The sequence below is a fragment of the Neomonachus schauinslandi genome, chromosome 12 (assembly GCF_002201575.2).
Source record: "Neomonachus schauinslandi chromosome 12, ASM220157v2, whole genome shotgun sequence".
NCBI lineage: Eukaryota > Metazoa > Chordata > Mammalia > Carnivora > Phocidae > Neomonachus > Neomonachus schauinslandi.
In genome coordinates, this window is record NC_058414.1 from 74,272,679 (window position 1) to 74,292,501 (window position 19,823).

The 19,823-nt window shown below is 37.9% G+C and overlaps 1 long non-coding RNA gene across 1 annotated transcript in view; it reads right to left on the reverse strand.

The window, feature by feature from the left end:
* Nucleotides 1-1,013: 1,013 nt before the first annotated feature.
* The window catches only part of LOC110589019, a 46,211-nt gene continuing 27,401 nt past the window's right edge, over nucleotides 1,014-19,823 (reverse strand). The window contains exon 3 of the long non-coding RNA XR_002480859.1: nucleotides 1,014-1,040. This is a non-coding gene — a long non-coding RNA (uncharacterized LOC110589019). The remainder of the gene's footprint in view (nucleotides 1,041-19,823) is intronic.

Consider the following 19,823-nt stretch of genomic DNA (forward strand, 5'->3'; position numbering starts at 1 on the left):
TCTGACTTATTTCACTTAGCAGTATACCCTGTAGGTCTATCCATATTGTTGCAAATGGCAAGATTTCATTCTTTTCTATGGCTGTGTAATATATGTGTGATATATATATCACCTCTTCTTTATCCATTCATTTGTCAGTGGACACTTGGGTTGCTTCCATATCTTGGCTATTGTAAATAATGCTGCAATAAACATAGGGATGCATATATCAAATTTGTGTTTTCACTTTCTTTGGGTAAATACCCAGTAGTGGAGTTACTGGATCATACGGTAATTCTATTTTTAATTTGACGAACCTCCATACTGTTTCGCACAGTGGCTGCACCAATTTACATTTCCATCAACAGTCCACAAGGGTTCCTTTTTCACCACATCCCACCAACACTTGTTATCTCTTCTTTTTGATATTAGCCGTTTTGACACATGTAAGGTAATGCCTCACTGCAGTTTTGATTTTCATTTCCCTGATGATTAGTGATGTTGAGCATCTTTTCATGTGTCTGTTGACCATATGTACGTCTTCTTTGGATAAATGTCTATTCAGATCCTCTGCTCATTTTCAATCAGATTATTTGGGGTTTTTCAGTGTTGAGTTGAATAAGTTCTTACATTTTTTGCAAATATCTTCTCTCATTCAGTAGGTTGCCTTTTTGCTTTGCTGACAGTTTCCTTACTTGTGCAAAAGCTTTTTATTTTGATGTAGTACCAATAGTTTAATTTTGCTTTTGTTTCTTTTGCTTGAAGAGACATATCTAGAAAAATGTTTCTATGGCTAATGTTATATAATATAGAAATTATAAACAAATACAATGAGTCAAAAATACTGCAAGATGAGAATAAAAATATGAATTATTTTTAACAACACATTTCAATTATTGGAATAAGAAATATGCTCTCTTTATTGTGCTTTTATAGAAGAAAACATTGAATCAAAATATATTTACCTGTAAATGTCTGATGACGATGGGGGTTAAAAAACATCCTTTGAATAGCTAAGATGTCTACAGCTCACTTCCAGTGCTTTTGTGGACTATTAGTTTCTGAAAATAAACCAAATAAAAACTCATCAATTTTATATGTATATGTGAATAAATGCATGTATGTATAATTATGTATCTGTGCACGTATGTATCTATATATTTACAAAGGCTCCAAATTGTCGCAGTTGAGGGTATAGATTAAACACATATCCACACATATATTTCCCCCCAGCTATGATCCATCTCTGTTAGAACCAATTTTTAATAAAATGTTCCTATCTACCAAAATGTTACTATTTTCCTCCTTCATTGCCCCCTCCAGGAAGCATTTAGAAGCAAACATTGTATTATATAATGTTAGTTTTTTTTTAACCTGAATTTTATGGAAGTAATAGACAATGAAATTCTATCTAATCCCCAGCCCAAATAACTCCTGGGAAAGATTATGTATGTGTCCTGTGCAAAGGTAAGTTCATTGCTTCAACATTTTAAGAACTACAGCCATAGTCAGAAAACAGTAGTGTACAATAAATGTTTGTTTAAGATATGCCTCCAAACAGGGCTGGAACCCTGAAATGTTAGGTCTCCTTTTATTTATTTATTTATTTATTTATTTAAAGATTTTATTTATTTATTTGACACAGAGAGACACAGCGAGAGAGGGAACACAAGCAGGGGGAGTGGGAGAGGGAGAAACAGGCTTCCCGCGGAGCAGGGAGCCTGATGAGGGGCTCGATCCCAGGACTCTGGGATCATAACCTGAGCTGAAGGCAGATGCTTAACAGCTGAGCCACCCAGATGCCCCTTAGGTCTCCTTTTAAAATGTATAACTGAATTCAAGAATCTTTCAGACTGTGTCTGTAAGAGCTGCTGATTCAAGTAATTTGTTCAAATAGGCTTCTGTGGTACCTTTCTACGTTGCTCCAACAAAAATATTTTCAAGAGCAAGGGACCTTTTCCTTGATAGAACGTTTGTATACACTGAAAAGTTTATTTCAATAACTCTGCTTTTAGAACTAAATAAGCTGGGAAAATGAAAAGGCAAAATAGATACTTAAACACATGTACAGTTTTTAATTACATGTTATTAATTACTTTTTTGGAAAGTTTCCTTAGTGGAGTCTCTGCATTATCCGCTCTCCCCATTAAAAAATCTGCCAACAGCACAGTAATGAAAATACAGGTGAGGAAAAAAAAAAAAAAAAGATGCTTAAACGAATTCGAGATCTCTATCAGAGCTGTGTGAATTCCAGCATGCACTTATTGCACTGAGATGTTGAGGATACTGCACAGGTTTTAGAATCAAACAGGCAGATTCAAATCCTAGTTCTGATGTTCAATTAGCCACGTGCCCTTAGGCAGTTCACTTCATTTCCAGTAGTCTCATATGCAATGTAGGTAAGTAACACCTACATGCTAGCATCATTGCAAAGTTAAATTAGATCCTACACATAAGGTGTCTGTCACATGGGGACACTTAACAAATACTGACATTCTTTCCTTTTCTGCTGAATAATTGGGGTAGGGGACATAGGAGGAATCAAAACAACCTTAGAAATACCCATCATAGGATTTTGTTTTTTTCTTTTTTCAACAGAATATTGGACGATTGATAGAGATGGTTCCAGGGAAGACAGGGTACCATCCGTGCCTTTCACTTATTTTATTTTTGGTAGAAATTCTGTGATTACAAAATAGCATTTTCAGACACAGGGATCTGAAATCAAGCGAAGGATGAGTGAATGTGGTTGCACTAAAATATTTCTTATTTCAAAAATTTCAAGAGCATGTTACACGCAATCCCACTCACATCACTACGTGTCTGCAGTAACCCATGGATACTTGAGGCGGAGCCAGGTGTTTCGCCAGGCTTGGCACAAGTGCACATGGCAAACACAGCTTGCGTGATTTAAACTTCCATGGTTCAGTGCGCCTGGGTGGCTCAGTCGTTGAGTCTGCCTTCGGCTCGGGTCAAGATCCCAGGGTCCTGGGATCGAGCCCCACACTAGGCTCCCTGCTCGGCGGGAAGCCTGCTTCTCCCTCTCCCACTCCCCCTGCTTGTGTTCCCTCTCTCGCTGTGTCTCTCTGTCAAATAAATAAAATCTTTAAAAAAATATATAAATAAACTTCCATGTTTCCCAGTCACCTGATAGGCTTCCTGACAGAATGCTGTGGGGGGATGGTATCAATGCCAAAAGAGCGAAGAAAAATAAACACAAACTTCAGGGTATTATCATGGTTGGTTTCTTGCCAGCACATGGCAGCCTCCACAAGTTTGATATTCATTCACTTATTCTTCAATAAGTATTGATGAAGTACCAACTTCATGCCCAATTTTGTATGGTTACTAACTGGAATATAGTAGTAAACACAATTCATACTGCTCTTGCCATCAAGAACATGCAGGCCATTCAGTCTAGTATTGGAAAGAAGAAGATGTATCTGTAAGTACTTGTGAAGATGGTTAGAATGTTAATAAAATAGGAAGACTGGACAGCCCCAGGGACACAACTTAAAGATTCACAGACATCACTGGAAGATACCTAAATTTGCAGATGGCAATGATGGTTTTGCATTAAGATGATACATAAATGTGTAGCCACAACTATCACTTAGAATAAATGGGTAAAATAAACCAAAAGAGTTAGAACCGTTGGAAGATTTTCTGCATATAAAACATTTTACATAATGAGTCTCATTTGGATAATTTATCAAAGCATGATGATTACCATTTGTTTAGATGGAAATCTGATTTCAAGAATCTCTTCAGGAGGATTCTAAGTATGAGTATCTTTTTAAGCTGGCCTTATGAGATAAATTATCTAGATAATTTATCAAGGTATGATATATCTGATGTCTCTGTTTTCTGATTTTAGGCATTAAATAGTCAAGCCTGTTAAAGGACTTCAAAAGACAGGACCTCAGAATCAAAATAATGAAACCCAGCCTGTAAAATTAAGAAAGATAACTCAAGGAATGGTTAAGTATATTAATAAGTAGTATAGTGTCTTTCTGGGCAGAATAGGGATCGATACATATTGATGGAGTCTTTCTTTGGCTACAATTCACAGGCTTGCTCTGCTGCTTTCTGCTAATCACTAAAAGGTCCTTAATTGGCTTTGGATAAATTCCAGTCATAGAGTTCTAAAATGTTTTTCCTTCCATATTGCCTAAGAAGAAGAAAAAAAAATTTTATTTGCATAAATGCATTCCTGTGTTGTCAGCATGAAGTCGTCACAGGGTCTTTTTCCAAACAGAAATAAGCAATTTTCTATATTATTTCCAAAATCAAGGACTCTTCTCTTCCTAATGTAAGATTTTTAATTCCAAGGTATTTGGGGGGTGGGAAGGGGAGGAGGCTGAAATAGTCACCTAGAAACTGAATTTCACCTCTTATTTCTCCTGCACCTCCACCTCCAGTCCCTCACACACCCATTTTGGCTCATATATTTCTTCATATGTAACTTCTGAGAAAAACTACAACTTAGTTTCTGTGTTCCAAGTCCAGTTTTCAGACTCAGCATCTAAATCCTCTTACTTTGATCCTTGCCTTCACCAAGCTTTCCAGATAACGAATGTTTTACTTTAAAAGTACAGATCACTGGACCTTAGGATATTCAACTTCAGTTTTTTGAAGTTTCTTTTTTGTCAACTCAGGGCTCTTTTTTTTTTTTTCTTAACAACTTTTTAGTGAACTTTCTAATTTTGACATCTATGCAGAAAATGTATCTATTTTTACTTTGTGTCTGCCTCACGTTGTATTATTAGGAAAGAACTTTTCAGCATGAATTTCATGAGATCAAGTGGATGACTAATTCCTATCACATGGTTGTGGGCAGGTTTCTTAAACTCTTCCTCTCCTAATTTCTGAAGATATCCCCTACTCTGTGGTCTGTTACTCAAAATCATTTGCTATGCAGAAAAGGTTTAACAGAGTTAAATAGAGTTAATTTTCAAAATAAGGGGGGTTTCCTTGAGTGCAAGTGATGTTCTGTTTCTTGATCTGTTTCTGGTTACATGGATGTATCTTGTTTCACTTTGTGAAAATGCATCCAGCTATATACACTTAGGATTTGTGCACTTATCTTTGATAAAAGGTCTGCTAAAAATATACTGCCTTAAAAAAATCACTTTTTGTTTAAGTTCAACTATGTCATGGCCTATTTTTCCATTGAAGTGTTCATCATTATTTAATTGGTCTATAAGGGTTCTTCCAGTAACTCAGGCCAAGATCCTCAATCATTCTTGACTCTTCTCTTTCCCACACCCACGTCCAGCCTGTAGGCAAATACTGCCAGTTGCACCTTCAAAATAGATCCATAGTCCTACCACTCTTCCCTACTCCGCTGCTACCTCACTAGCCAAGCCAACATCATCTTCTGCACAGCTTATTGTATATGGTCTCCCTGCTCCCACACAGCTCCCCACCCCACACAGAAAAGCCAGACAGATCTTATCCAATGTAAGATAAATGTTACCATTCTTCTGCTCCCAACCTTCCATAAGCTTCATGTTTTTCTCCAAGTAGAAGCCAAAATCATTACTGTGGCTCCCAGTGTCCTATACAATTGTCCCGGGGTGACTGCTCTGATGTCATCTTCTACCATTCACTCTGCCTCACCCCAGGGGCCTCCTTGCTGCTTCTCCAACCCACTAGACAAGCTCCGGCATCAGGTTCTTTGCAGTCACAGTTACCTCGGCCTGGAAAGTTCTTCCTTAAATACCCATCCACTTGTCTTGCTCTCCAAACCTTCTGATCTTAACACAAATGTCACCTTCTCATTGAGCCCTGATGATCCTATTTAAAATTGCAATTGTCTCCCTCCAGCATTTCCAATCCCCTTACCCTGCTTTCCTTTTAGACTTATAATCACTTAAAAAAAGACAGACAGACAGATACAAATATATATAGACATGGCTGGCAAAAGATTGCTTTATATCTCTTGCCAACCATGAGATCTACATTCTTGAAAAAAATTATGATTATTAAAAGCCTGTTAGCAAAAACAAGGCCTCAGAAAAATAAGCGATACGTTTTAAAAACAATCAATATAATGTTTCATGTTTCATGTGTAGATTTGAAACACGGTAAATACAAGTTAGAGAAGGCATTTGCTTCTGAAACAACTTAGATTAATCAGCAATAAAATCCCACCCTCAGGCACTCCTAAGTTTCCCTCAATTGATCACAGAATATTGCTGAGCCTTTCTGTTTGACTAGGCATGTTCTCCTACAGGTTTTCATTCCTACAGACAATTGTACTTGTTTACATTTTTGAATCAGCCCTTATTGAAATAAAGATTTTACATGTTTACGTATGAATTATTTCTTGCTTCCCAATTACAGGTGGGACTCTACTGGTGTATCAGGAAACCAATTTAGTGGTTTGTGGCAATATTTTGCTAATACAAAATAAAAAATAAAAATGTTAGTGTGAATTCTGAATATCCACGGTAAATATTAATTTATAAAACTTGTTTCAGGTGTGTGTGTGCATGTGTTTTATTGGGTCATGATGCTCAATAAATTTCCAAATGAGGTTTACAGTAAAAACAGTTTGGAATACATTGTTGTAGGTCCATCTTCTGCTTCAAGCCATCCAGAAACTTGCAGGACTTGTAGCCAGTGTTTGCCTTCACCTACAAAATATTCCTATGTTTGTTTATTTGGGGATGAGAGGTGAGGAGAATCAGATATTTCTGGGAATCAAGTTTGTCAGCCATAAAGTATATTATTTCCAGAAAGGAAGATTTCAATGGAATAATTAAAACAAAGCTGTTGGCCAGCACCACAGACGTGGTCAGTGGCCAGAGTGGTCATCACTGATTGAGCCAGTGCTTCCTCTTCTTGGATTGCATCTCCCAGTAGAAATAGGATTAAATAATATATTTTAAGATCCCAAGCACAAAATAAATATTATACATCCATTTGCTTCAGTTTTCAGAGAGAACTGTATAACTCTACAGCATTCTGTGTTTGTTTCAAGCCTCTGATCCAAATTCACACTCTCCTCCCTCCAGTCCATGATTAACATGAGTGGTTCAGAAACAAAATATAAACAAAACACCTCGTAGGTCTCTAACGTATCCGAGTACCTTTTCCCCACCCTGAATCTAACCCCTTTACAGCAATAAAGAAGCACAACGGGGTTGTTGCATTTGAGGCATCAGCTACATGTTTTCTTGGCTCTATTTTACCTCTATTAAGTTATATATAACAAAAAAATCAACACTGACCTAGAATCATTTAGGATAAATCACATGGAATAGCCATTACTTGACCCTTCTACAAAAACAGAAATTTTAGACAGTTCAACTGAATCGTTTGCATATATTCAGTTATGGAATTTTGTAGGAATTCAGTTTCAGAATTTTGTTCAGGAATTTGGAAGTCTGAATAGCGAAGTTCAAATGATCTAGTAAGAAGATAACTCCATAAGGATGTTTTATGACTTCGTGAAATTAGCACTAAATAAATTTTTGTTATTATTATCTCTTTAATAAACACTTATTGAGCACCTATGGTATGCTCACTTTCTTAGGTGTTCAGAATAGCAAGAAGAATAAGACATAACTCCTGAACTTAAGGAACCTGCAATCTAATGGTTTGTATTCCATTTGAATTTGAATTCAAAGTCTACGCTGCCAACTAATTATTATATTTTTTAAAAATTTCTTTTCCATTTCTTTAAGTGTAATTTTTTTTTGTTTGAAAAAAGTAATACCTGCTCATTACTAAAGAAATATTATAGACATGTGTAAGTTAGAAAGTAAACTTCCTATATCGTGGTTTGGAATTGCAATGTTACCATATTCTAGATGGTGCTAAGTCATCATTAAATGGCTATTTTGTAACAAGAACTTGGGATGTCTTGTTCTAAGAAAAATGCAAATAAGAAAGGAGACAAGGACAACTGAGAGGCCCTGTGCTGTCAAAATACAAACCTGGCCAAGGAGTCCTGTGATCCATATGGATGTCTCACACATTTCTATATAAATATATATATCAGATAAATATATATAACAAAAAAAAAGTCCAAAGATTCCTATCAAACTTGAGAGAAAGGAAGATTTATTGAATAAACATGAAGAATAACAAAGAAAAATCCAAAGGAAAAAACAAATAAAAACTTCAGAGGATTTCTAATAAAAGAGACCTGAAAAATTAACTAATGGCATATGTCAGTCTGCCAAAGTTCAGACCTGACTCTTCCCACCCTGACACCAAGTAGTGAGGGATAAAAAGCCAAAAGCCCCTCTGCAAAATTCAGCTAGCAGGGCCTTTGGTGGAATGTCTCAACTCTCTCAGAGCAATCTGGGTCAGAAGCCACCTACTTCTAGCCTTCTCTGGAACAAACAGCGCAGTGGGGATGAGCAGCGGTGAGGTATCAAGGAAACATTTAAAAGAGCTTACTCTAGAGCATGCACTGCATAAACCCATTGGCATTCCTTGGCAGCAATAAATAAATGATCTCTAGGACTAGGATGAAGGAACTAAGAGGATTATAATGGCGAGAAATCAAACTATCTGCAAAAGTAGTTTTCAAACTTTTGGTCTCAGGACATCTTCATATTCTTAAAAAAAATTACTGAGGTCCCCAAAGAGCAAGTTTTAGAGGGGTTATAACTACTGATATTTACCAGTTACATATTAAAATGGAGAAAAGTTTATATATTATTATTTAAAATAGCAATGTATGTATATGCTAACATAAACATTTTTATGAAAAATAACTGTTGAATGACATGCCTTCACAAATGTCTCATGCTTCAAGACAACTTGCTACATATGTCAAGAAGGCAATGCTCTGATAGCTCTTTACTCAGGTTTTCTCATGGTTCTATAGGCAGCAAGTAGCCTTGCAGGGAAAAGCGGGATCTCCCTCCAGGACAAAAAGCAGGCTTGCTTACTGTTGGCTATGAATGGCAGGTCCCCCACGCTCAGTCTGCCTCTCCTGTCAAGCAACCTACTGTGTGTCCAGGCATCCATCCAGGCCCGTCTCTGCTGCCCCTGTGGAACTGGTACTCACTGGGGGAAACTGATGTAAACACACCAACACTCTGGCTATGGTTTTGCTGCGAATAATAAAGTCTTTCAATTCTGACACAGGAGTCTCATGTCTTCTGCCAGCCTCCGTTAAACTGTGGTAAGCTAATCTGTTAACTTGCAAGTAGAGTAAAACCTCAGACCCTTTATAGTTCTTGACAATCACAACCAAAAAATGCAATGAAAACAGCAGTGTTAACATTTTTGCAAATCCCTAATGTCTGGCTTAATAGAAGAGAGATCCTCATCTGATTCAGTCCTTGGAATATGTTGTCTTGGATGAAATTTATCAAGAAAATGTGGCCTCACACAGACATGCAGTTGGAAAAGAGACACCTCTGTTGACCTCCTGAAAGGATCTCAGGATCCCAGTGATTCCTGGACCACACTTAGAGAACCAATGATCTACAGTTATGCAACTTTCTGACTACATTAAGACGACTTTACTACAGAACACTGTGTTTACATGACTCACCTATTCCACAAAATTCTTGCTCCAGAAATTGCAAATAACTTTGAATTCATTGTTTTGCTACTGTTATTGCTGCTTTTGTTACTTGTTGTTTATTATTTGTTACAAGAACTTTCTAAAAATCCATTTATCCAAATAACCACTAAACTTGCCCTCATCATTCTTAATAGATCATTCATCAGTCTCATCAAAGGTTGTTTATTCCTCAAGGCTAACTTTAAAACCCTTCATTGCTGGGTCCACCAATCCTAAACTATTATTTCATAAAATTTGCCCAATCCTAATCAACCCTCCTACCACATTGAAAGAAAGACCTGCCTTAAACTAGATTCCCCAACCCTTAAAAAATACCCTGCCTTTCACCTCCCCTTCCTGAGATACTTCCAAAGCACTGCCAATATAGCGATCTCCCTTAATGCAATAAGCAATAACTTGGTCTTCCTTTATAAATAGGTTAGTTTGGTAGTTTGGTGTTGTTAATTAGAAATCTATTTATTATTTAGATCACTACTTCTCCAATAAATGGGTCTCTGTTTTGAGAAACTAAGCATCAAATGTGATAAACACTATCTTTTCTGCACACTTTAGGAAGAGAAAGTTCTGGGGGTCCTTCATTACATGGAGAAATCTTGATATTCAATCTATCATTAAATCACATAAAATTAGGGTTGTCAGATCTACCAAATAAAATAGAGGACACTCAATTAAATTCCAACTTCAGTAATATAATGAATAATTTTTTAGTGTAAGTATGTCCCAAATATTGCACTGGGCATCCTGTGTTTTATCTGGCAACTTGACATAACACCTGTGCCGTAGGACTTGTGGCTCTTCTTTAACAACACACATTTTCCATGTGCTTTTTATTCATAAATGACTTTACAACACCAAATTCAATAATTACCTTAGGGTCCTTACTTTAAGTTGGTAGGCAAATTAGAGATGAAGTATGGAAAGAACAAAATTCTAAGGCAGTCTAGAAAAATTCTCGCTCTGTCAAAGAATCCTAAAACTTCTGTTTAAATCTTTGAGCACCAAATTTTAAGGTTTCAGCTATAACTGCAGGCTAAAAAGCTATCTGTGATGGTAGTATGAAGCTGGATTCAAACTGCATAGAAAGTTGTAGGATTGCAGACACTACACACAGTACATAAGAAAGTAAGCTGAGAAACTGGTAAGCAGAAGTGATGCCAAAGATGAGATTATTATAATAACAAGTGTCAAAGCTTTTCATTTTTAATAGACTCTATATATTTGAAATGGTATAATCCTTAGTCTTAGGATTTCAGGGCATAAATGTGTTATACTTAATGTTCAATCCCATGCTGATATCCAACATTTGTTAAGACCATCTAATATTGAAGGTGAATGAGGAACAAGAACAATCTTCAAAGAGTAGCTACTCCGTTACGGTCCTATGATTTTGCATAACTAAAGCTTTTTAAGAATTAATTTTTGATGTATTAATAGCATCATAACAAAAAGGAAAATATACCAAACTGAGAGGCAGAAGACTTGAGCACTTCAGTCTCAGTCCTACAGCTAATTGGTTCTTTAACCTTGGGCAATTTGATTCCTGTGTTATTTTGCTACGGTTGCAATAACAAAGTGCTATTGCTTAGACAACAGCAATTTATTTTCTCACAATTCTGGAGGATAAAAGTCCCACATCAAGGTCATCAGCAGAGTTGGTCACCTGAGTCCTCTTCTCCTTTGCTTGCAGATGGCTGTTTTCTTCCCGTGTCTTCACATCACCTTCACTCTGTACATGCCTGTTATAGATGAATGTTTGTGTCCCCCCAAAATGCATATGTTGAAATCCTCATCCTCAGTGTGATTATTTAGGAGGGGGGTACTTAGGGAGGTGATTAGGTGATGAGGGTGTTGCCCTCATGAACGGGATTTGTGACCTTATAAAAGAGACCACAGAGAGCCTTTGCCCCTTTCACCACTGAGGACATGGTGAAAAGATAGCAGCAGTCTGTGAACCAGGAAGCTGGTCCTCACCAGACACCAAATCCGTTGGTACACTGATCTTGGATTTCCCAGCCTCCAGAACCATGAGAAATAAATTTGTGTTGTTTATAAGCCACCCAGTCTATGATAATTTGTTACAGCAGCCCAAACGGACTAAGACAATGCCTGTGTCCAAACTTCCTCTTATCAGGACACATTTCATATGGAATTACCCTAATGACCTCATTTTAATTTAATTACCTATTTAAAGATCGTGTCTCCAAACACAGTCACATTCTGAGGTACTGAGAGTTAGACTTCAACATATAAATTTGCAGGGACACAATTCAGTCCATAACCTTCCCCTTTCTGATAAGGATATTGGAATTAATCATTCTAAAGTCTGTTCTCACTCTATGATTTACATCATATATATATACACACATCATATATATATGATACACACACACACACACACACACACACATATATGACCTAAATCAGATTACCTGTTACACTTTATGGACTACAAAATTAAAACTAGTGGGTATAAAGCTCAAGAAAACTAATATTCATCAACAGAAATGTCTGAAATCATGATACCATTACAATGTTAATGAAGACCACAGATGGTAAATGTTCATTTGAATTTCAAATAGTTGTAGCTTTTTGAGGATAGTGAAATGATTAAGCAAAGTTTGCATAGTAGAAAAAAAATGTAAATAATTGTCTTTCTCTTATTCCAGTAGGTCCTGTGAGGACATTCTGCAAATATCTGTTGAAATTTCCATGGACTGAAACTATCAAAAGGCTTTTTACTGAGGCTATGAAAATTAGTTAATTCTATAATAACCATGGTCTATGGTTTGAGGATATAGCAAGAGATCTGTAGTTGCACCTCTTGTTATTGTTTCTTTTTTTCTGTAATGATTCTACAGCTAAGTTGATAGCATAATATGTTTTCTCAAGGATCTTTATTCCCATATTCACCTGGAAAAACTCAAAGGGAAAGCCATCTATAATTTCTCCATGGTAGACTCAAAGGCTCCATAAACTCTTTAGATGCATTTTGGTCATGGTCACAGAACCATGAATGACTTCGATGAGAAATGATCTAGACTAGTGCATAATAAAATTGGTAACATAGAATGATCTGAGTACCTTAAGATTATTTAAAATAGGCCTCATTTTAATACATTTAGATTCAGTAGGTTTAGGATAGAGCCCATGAGTAAAAATTCTCGACACATAACCCTCCGACAGTCACACACTCCCCACCAAGATTTTTATGTAGCTGGTCCATCTATGTTTGGCAATTGTTGACAGAACCCTAGATCTCATAGACCTTGGAATCTACTACAAGACCTCATCAATACCCGAAGAACTGAAATGGTTTGGTTTTACTTTCTATTGCCAAAGATACTCTCTATCTCACAGGTCAAGAACCATGTATAAGGGAATAGTAGCATTGTGAAGGTGAGCAGATCCATTTGCGATATTCTAACATGTTTAAAATGTTCTCTAATAATCAAGGAATATTAAGTCCTAATTAAGTGTCCTAATTGCTTGTATGAATTTGAAGAGAAAAGAGCTAAGACTATCCTCTTGCCTGGGCTTTCCTCAGGATACATTTTCTTCATCTGTATCATTCATTTTTTTTTTTAATTTAGTTTACTTTTATTATGTTATGTTAGTCACCATACAGTACATCACCATTCATTTGTAAGAAAAAATTCTGGAAGATTTTGAAACTTAGTGAGCACACTGTCTAGTTCATCAATACAGGTTATCTCTGCCTTTGCCTTCAACCATATTATTTTATAGCGCTGTAGAGATAGAAGTTAATTGTAGAAAACTTATTAATGAGAACAATTTCTGGCCATAGAAATGCACATGGTGTCCAGTGAATGCCATTGATTATTGCCCTGTGAATACTGACCAGTTTGGCTACTTTGCACCCATTTGTAAAAATCATCTCAGCGTTCCTTATCTGACAATAAATAGTTGGTACTCTGAATTTTCATTTGAGTGGTTATAATATCTTATTTGTTCTCTCATTAATTAGTGAGTTAAGTAAAAATCTGACAGATATTAACTTGTATGAGAATCATAACCATAACCACTTTTAAAATTTATCCTTTAACCTATTCATTTATTAAACATTTATTGACTACATATTAGGTATCACATTTGTTAGAATAGTAAAAAAAAGAAAAACAGCCCTTTTTTTTTTTTTTTTTTATAGAATATACAGTTTAAAGAGAGGAACAAAGCAGTAAACAGGCTCTAAAGGAGCAGGCAATGATAATATATTATCTTTGTCATGAGCACCCTTGGATATAGCCCCCAAGGATCCCTGTTTACTGACTGCTAATCTGCTCTTGTGCCGTCCCCTCCCCTTGAGTATGGGCAGGATTTATTGACCTGTCTATAAGGAATAGAACCAAACAGAACAGAATAGCCAGGATGGTATGTAATTAATTCCCAAGACTGAATTACAAAAAATTATAAATTCTATGTTGAGCACCCTCTCTTGTTCTCTTGCTTGCTTATTCTTAGGGAATCAGCTGCCATGATGTGAGCTGCCCTATGAAGAGCCTCGTGTGGCAGAGAACTAATGTCTTCAACCCCCAACAGCCACATGAGTGAGTGTGGAAGCAGATCTTCCCAGAGTCAAGCCTGGAGATGTGGAGATGGTGCCAGCCCCAGCCAACCCCTTAACCGCAAACCTGTCAAAGAGCCTGAACCAGAGCCACCTGCATTCCCTACCCACAGGAACTGTACCATAATGAACGTTGCTTTAAGCCATTATATTTTAGGGTAACTAAAATGCAAAAACAGATAACTATTATAGTCTTTTTCTTGGCAAACCATTAGAATATTCTATCACAGATGCCTCAACAGTAACCACAAAGCTTAGGGCCAGTGTGGGGATCTTGCATCCAATATTGTTACCCTTCAGCCTCATTGTCCAGAAATTAGTTAAGTTTCCAGGTCCAGGTGAACCAACACTGGCAATTGCAGATACAACAGCATAAACATCCAGAAAGGGGAAAAAAAAAATCCTCCTCCCAAAGGAGATCTGGTGTGACAACAGAATCCTCATAAATACTAGAGAAAATGACTCTAGCAAACAGGAAATATTAGTTTATGATGCTATATAAATCACAGAACAGTTTTTTTTTTTAACAAAGCCCTTCTTTGAATGCCATGGTTTCTCCTTAGATGTTTTCCTATACCAGTCCCTTTTTTTCTCCTTTCTTTTGATCTTAGCAGTTCCATATGCCATCCCCTTTTAAGTAGCATTGACCAGTAGGAGAATATGGTAAAAGAGAGACTGGAACTGGAAATGCCTGAGTTTAAATTTGGGCTGTTACCAATTGTAGAGCTTTGGTAAGTTATTCAATCTTAAAACAGATATGCTAATGTTTACCTCTCAGAGTTTTTGTGAATCTATCAGCTTCAAAATTGGAAGTAATGCACTGAAGGACTCAGCACACAGTAGGTACTAGATAAAGAACAGTCATCATTATTATTCCCGCTCTCATTCCTTTTTAAGGCTGGTCCTAGGGCATCCTCCAATATATTTTATTAAAAATCCCTTTGTCAAGCTGTATTTAATAGCAAAAAACATCACAAGATCTAGAAAATTCTATTTCAGAGGAAATATTGGTTCTTCAGTGCTAATGCAGAGGAAAAGTTGTTTGTTTGTTGACATTTATCAAGTAAAGTAGAGGCTAAATGCCCAGGAAATTTGTCATAAGGCGATCCATAATATAGCCCCTCTCTGAAAATAAAATTAAATATAAAATAATTGATCAACAACTCAAAACATTTAAAAATCTTTGAACTACGGGCCCCTGGCTAGCTCAGTGGGAAGAGCATGCGACCCTTGATTTGGGGTTCGTGAGTTTGAACCCCACAATGGGGGAAGAGATTACTAAATAAACTTAAAAAATGTATTTTAAAAAAAAATCTTTGAACAAAATTTAACTGTATTTCGTTGCCTCCTGAATGGAAAAACCCAGAGAACCAGAGAACAGGAGTGGGAGGGAAAATTCATCTTAACAGTATATTTGTTGGTAGTTTAAAATTCTTTGTACTTTATATAGATATCACCTAATCAAAGTGTTACTCATTACCTAAAATGTACGCACTCTAAATCATATTAATATTGCACAATTAATCTTTCCCTTTCAGTTTTATTATTCCCAACATTTCTTTTCTCCATTTTAGTACAAGAGAACATTAATTCTAAACATTTTCTTTCAAAAATAGTACTAGTATCAGTTTTATACTCCATAGAGATAGCTGTCCCAATCGCAGTTTTGACTGCGTGTTTCATCCAGCTTTGATCATCTGTGCTGAGGAAGGAATCCACCTCTCTTTGGTCTTCTCCTAGAGGACAGCAAACCCCGAAACTTCGCACCACCTTTCAAGCCAACTATTTCTTATTAGCTATCGCATTAAGCAGTTCATCCTAAGTCTGCAACCCAGGACACATCTAGATGCATCCTCGTTCTTCTCTCTTCACCTCCGAGATAGGTGGCTTGCTGGAATGTGAGCTGGAATATTCTGTCCTTGTTCTTGGACCATCATAATAGTTCCTCTTCACTGAAGAGTCAGAATAAGAAATGAAACTTAAAATAGAGAAAGCCATTCTAATTGTCCTGAAACCCAGATAATCGTAGTAGTTATTTCAGTGAGCTTCATTCAGGTTCTTACCTCTGCTGAACGGTGAGTGGAAATTTTGTGTCTTTGGAAGCACTGAAGCCATCATATCCAAGATTTTCAACTGAGGCAAAGCAAATTAACTCCCAATTAGCCAGGACAAGCCAAAGGTTTTCCACCTTTGCTAAAAAAAAACCAAATGAGGCCCCAGCACAGTAACAGGTACGGTATTTGTACTGGAAAGATATTTGTTGGTCTGCGACGATCTGCTTCCAGCTTCGGTGGAGAGCTGAAAGGTCCTGAAAGGGGGTCAAGTGATAGGGAAGCCATGAGGGTGTGCTAGACTCTCCACCCTCCACTTCTTCACAAGGAACAGTGCAGCCCTCTGCCTTGACGCTAGGTAAGCACACCCACCTCCACACTCCATCAGGGACCTTGTTCCTCTTTGCTTCTCTGTTTCCCATCCCACCAGTATATTTTTCCTCTCCTACTTCTTGACCTTTCATTTTATTTTTTTTTTAAGGATTTTACTTATTTATTTATTCCACAGAGAGAGCGAGCGAGAGAGAGAGAATGAGCGGGGGGTGGGGGGTAGGAGCAGAGGGAGAGGGACAAGCAGACTTCATGCTGAGCACAGAGCTGGATGCAGGACTCAATCCCAGGACCCCGAGATCATGACCTGAGCTGAAATCAAGTCAGACACTTAATATATTTTTATTTAGTTGACAGAGAGATAGAGCACAAGTAGGCAGAGCGGCAGGCAGAGGAAGAGGGAGAAGCAGGCTTTCTGCTGAGCAGGGAACCCCATGCAGGGCTCGATCCCAGGACCCTGAGATCATGACCTGAGCCAAAGGCGGTCACTCAACAGAGCCACCCAGGCGCCCCTCCCCCTTATCCTATTTTTAACTTTTAGCCTATTTTATTGCATTTTAATTTTAGCATTATCCTAGATCTTTTTCTTAATTTTAGGTTTCTCTATAATTTTAAACCATTATGTTTAATTTTGTCTACACTACTGTTAGTGTTCTCTAATAGTTTACTGCAATTACTAGCTTAGGCCTGTCCTTTACTTGGGTTTTGTTGACCTCCTTTGTTCTCCCATTTCTTCTTTTTGATTCAAATCAACAGTGGTGGTGATTTTTAATGACCTTCATTGTGGGCAACAAGAAGTGAGTCTAGAGAAGTGGTTACCAAACTTTAGTGTGTCTTAGAATCACTTAGAGGGCTTGTAAAACACGGATAGATGGTACCAGTCCCAAAGTTTCTGATTCAGTGGGTCTGGTGTGGGGCCCAGGTGATGCTGATGCTGTGAGGTGGTGACCACATTTTGAGAACCACTGGTCTGGAAAAGTATGAATAGGGGATAGAATCCTTATTATAACTAGGAAAATCCCTTCCCATGCATCCTAGCCCCTTTTTGCCATGCAAAAATTGGATTTATTGGATGCTTTATTGGGTTTTCTTTCTCTTCCACATGCTTTATTGGATTTTCTCCAACACATTCTACTTCCTCCTCAATATAAACTTTTCCCAGGGCCATTACCCTCCCCCCTCTGCATATGGGTCATTGATTGGCCAAAAAGGTTACTCATTAAAATATGACACCAAAAAAGTCTATCACACTATTCTCCTTAAGAGAAAATATGTGACTCAGAATCCATGGTAACCAAAATATATAATAACTGGGTTTTAGGCAAATCTTGGTAATTGCATGCTAGGAGGGAAGAGCAAGGTGAACCTCATACCCAAGAATATGCAGTTCTGGCTTGACCCCTGTGGGAAACCAGGAGTAATGGGGCTCTCAGAGGCCCCACAAGAATCCAGGAACCTGGAAATCAGAGTCCTGTCACTGCTGTCAAAGTATTCACTTCCAGTGTAATTTGGAGAGAATAATGACAGAGACAACTAAAAGCCCTGCTGTGGCCCATCTCTGTCCCCCTCCTTTTCCCCCAGGATCACTGTTTCCCTGTAGTGGATGCATACAACCCATGCCTATTTGTATAATTTTATTATCTGTGTGTCTACTAACAATATATAGCATTATTACATGTTATATGATATTCATATACTTTATATCTTTTCTCGCACTTTCTGATTATGATCTTTGTCTCCCTTCTATGTCTATTATCTTATCCCCAACTCCTTCATTCTCCCAAATTCTGAAAGTACAGGGGTATGGTTGGGCTGGGCTTTTCCAGGCTTTTTTCTTTGTCCCTAGAGAGTCCTATCCTGCGAAAACTAGAATCCCTCAAAGGATACTTTATCAAATTTGGATCTAAGCCACACTGATAACTCTGGTAACAATTCCCCTTTTTGCCCCAAATTGCCTGACAGCTTTGTATCTTCCACTGAAAGATTTTCCCATTGAAAGGATTCTTCCCCAATACTAATCCTCCTGTCTTCTCCCTACCTCTCACACCCTGCCATCTCGAACATACTGCAAAGTTTCAGAAAGTGGGAGGGACTTAGTTATCTCCAGATGGAGGGCTTTAACCCCACTGCCTGATTCCAGCCATCTCACCAGTGACCCCCTAATCCAGTGGGGATTAATGGTCAGTCAAAAACCCTTCAGACTCGCCCCCTATCTTGATTCAGCTGGGCTCAACCGGCTGGATGTGGAGTGGACCGCTCCACAAGAAATGGCACCCTAACAACCCGTGAGCCATGAGCTACACAGCACCACCAGTAAGTGGGGGTGGTCCTGGAGCGCTATCTGCATTCTCCAAGAATCCTCTTCTGCATTTTGGCTGGATGGGACCCCAAGAGTAAGGTCTACAAAATGTTGGGGGCTATTAATGTTAATTGCCTGCTAGGCTTCTGGATTTTTCATTAATAATTTCTCTATGTTTGGTCTTTTGGGTCTTTTAATTCTCTAGCCATTTCTTAGAGAAATACAGACAGATCCATCATCCTGACCTCTATCAGTTTTATGGCTTCTATTGCAAAATTGTCTAATGCATTAGGAAAGAAATCTTTTTCTGTGATTTTAGAACTTGTTCCTTGGCAAGCTGAATATATGATGTGTTTTCATTTTGAAGTAAGCATATAACTTATCGCCTAAACTGGAACATTTTTGAGAGTGACAAATGCTAAACCACTTGAGATGCTAGTACAACAGAAGAACACTGGCCAGTCTAGACAAACCAGATGCACGATCATGGTCACCCCACTGAGTGTGCACATTCCCTCCCCCAAAGGAAGCGTCCAGAGGAAGCTTTCAGCAAACAGGCTGTGGTGTCACCCCTGCCAGGACCATCTGTTTATGTTTGCAGGCCCAGGGAGCCTTGAGACTAGCTAAGTCACACAAAATATATTTGAACACATGTGGGATCTGTAGTCCAACTGCCTGTGTTCTTCCAGTGGAGAAATCTGTACGAATCCATGTTATAAATAGAAACTTCATTATCCGCACTGTGTGTTTCTGCCTTGGCTCAAAATGTAGTAACTTCCATCAACATTTCCTTTCTCTAAGAAAAGTGTTGGAGACTTTGACAAACATTTCTGCCTTCTCAGAAATGCCAAGGGAAAAAAATCTTCCATTCTTAGCAAATCTCAATTACTAGCAACTTCTCGTACAAGGAGGAGTGACTGAACTGATGGGGGAGACCGGGGAGAAACCAGTAACCAGTGGGCCGCATTTCTCCATTGATCAGGTAGACCAGGGAGAAACCAGTAACCAGTGGGCCGCATTTCTCCA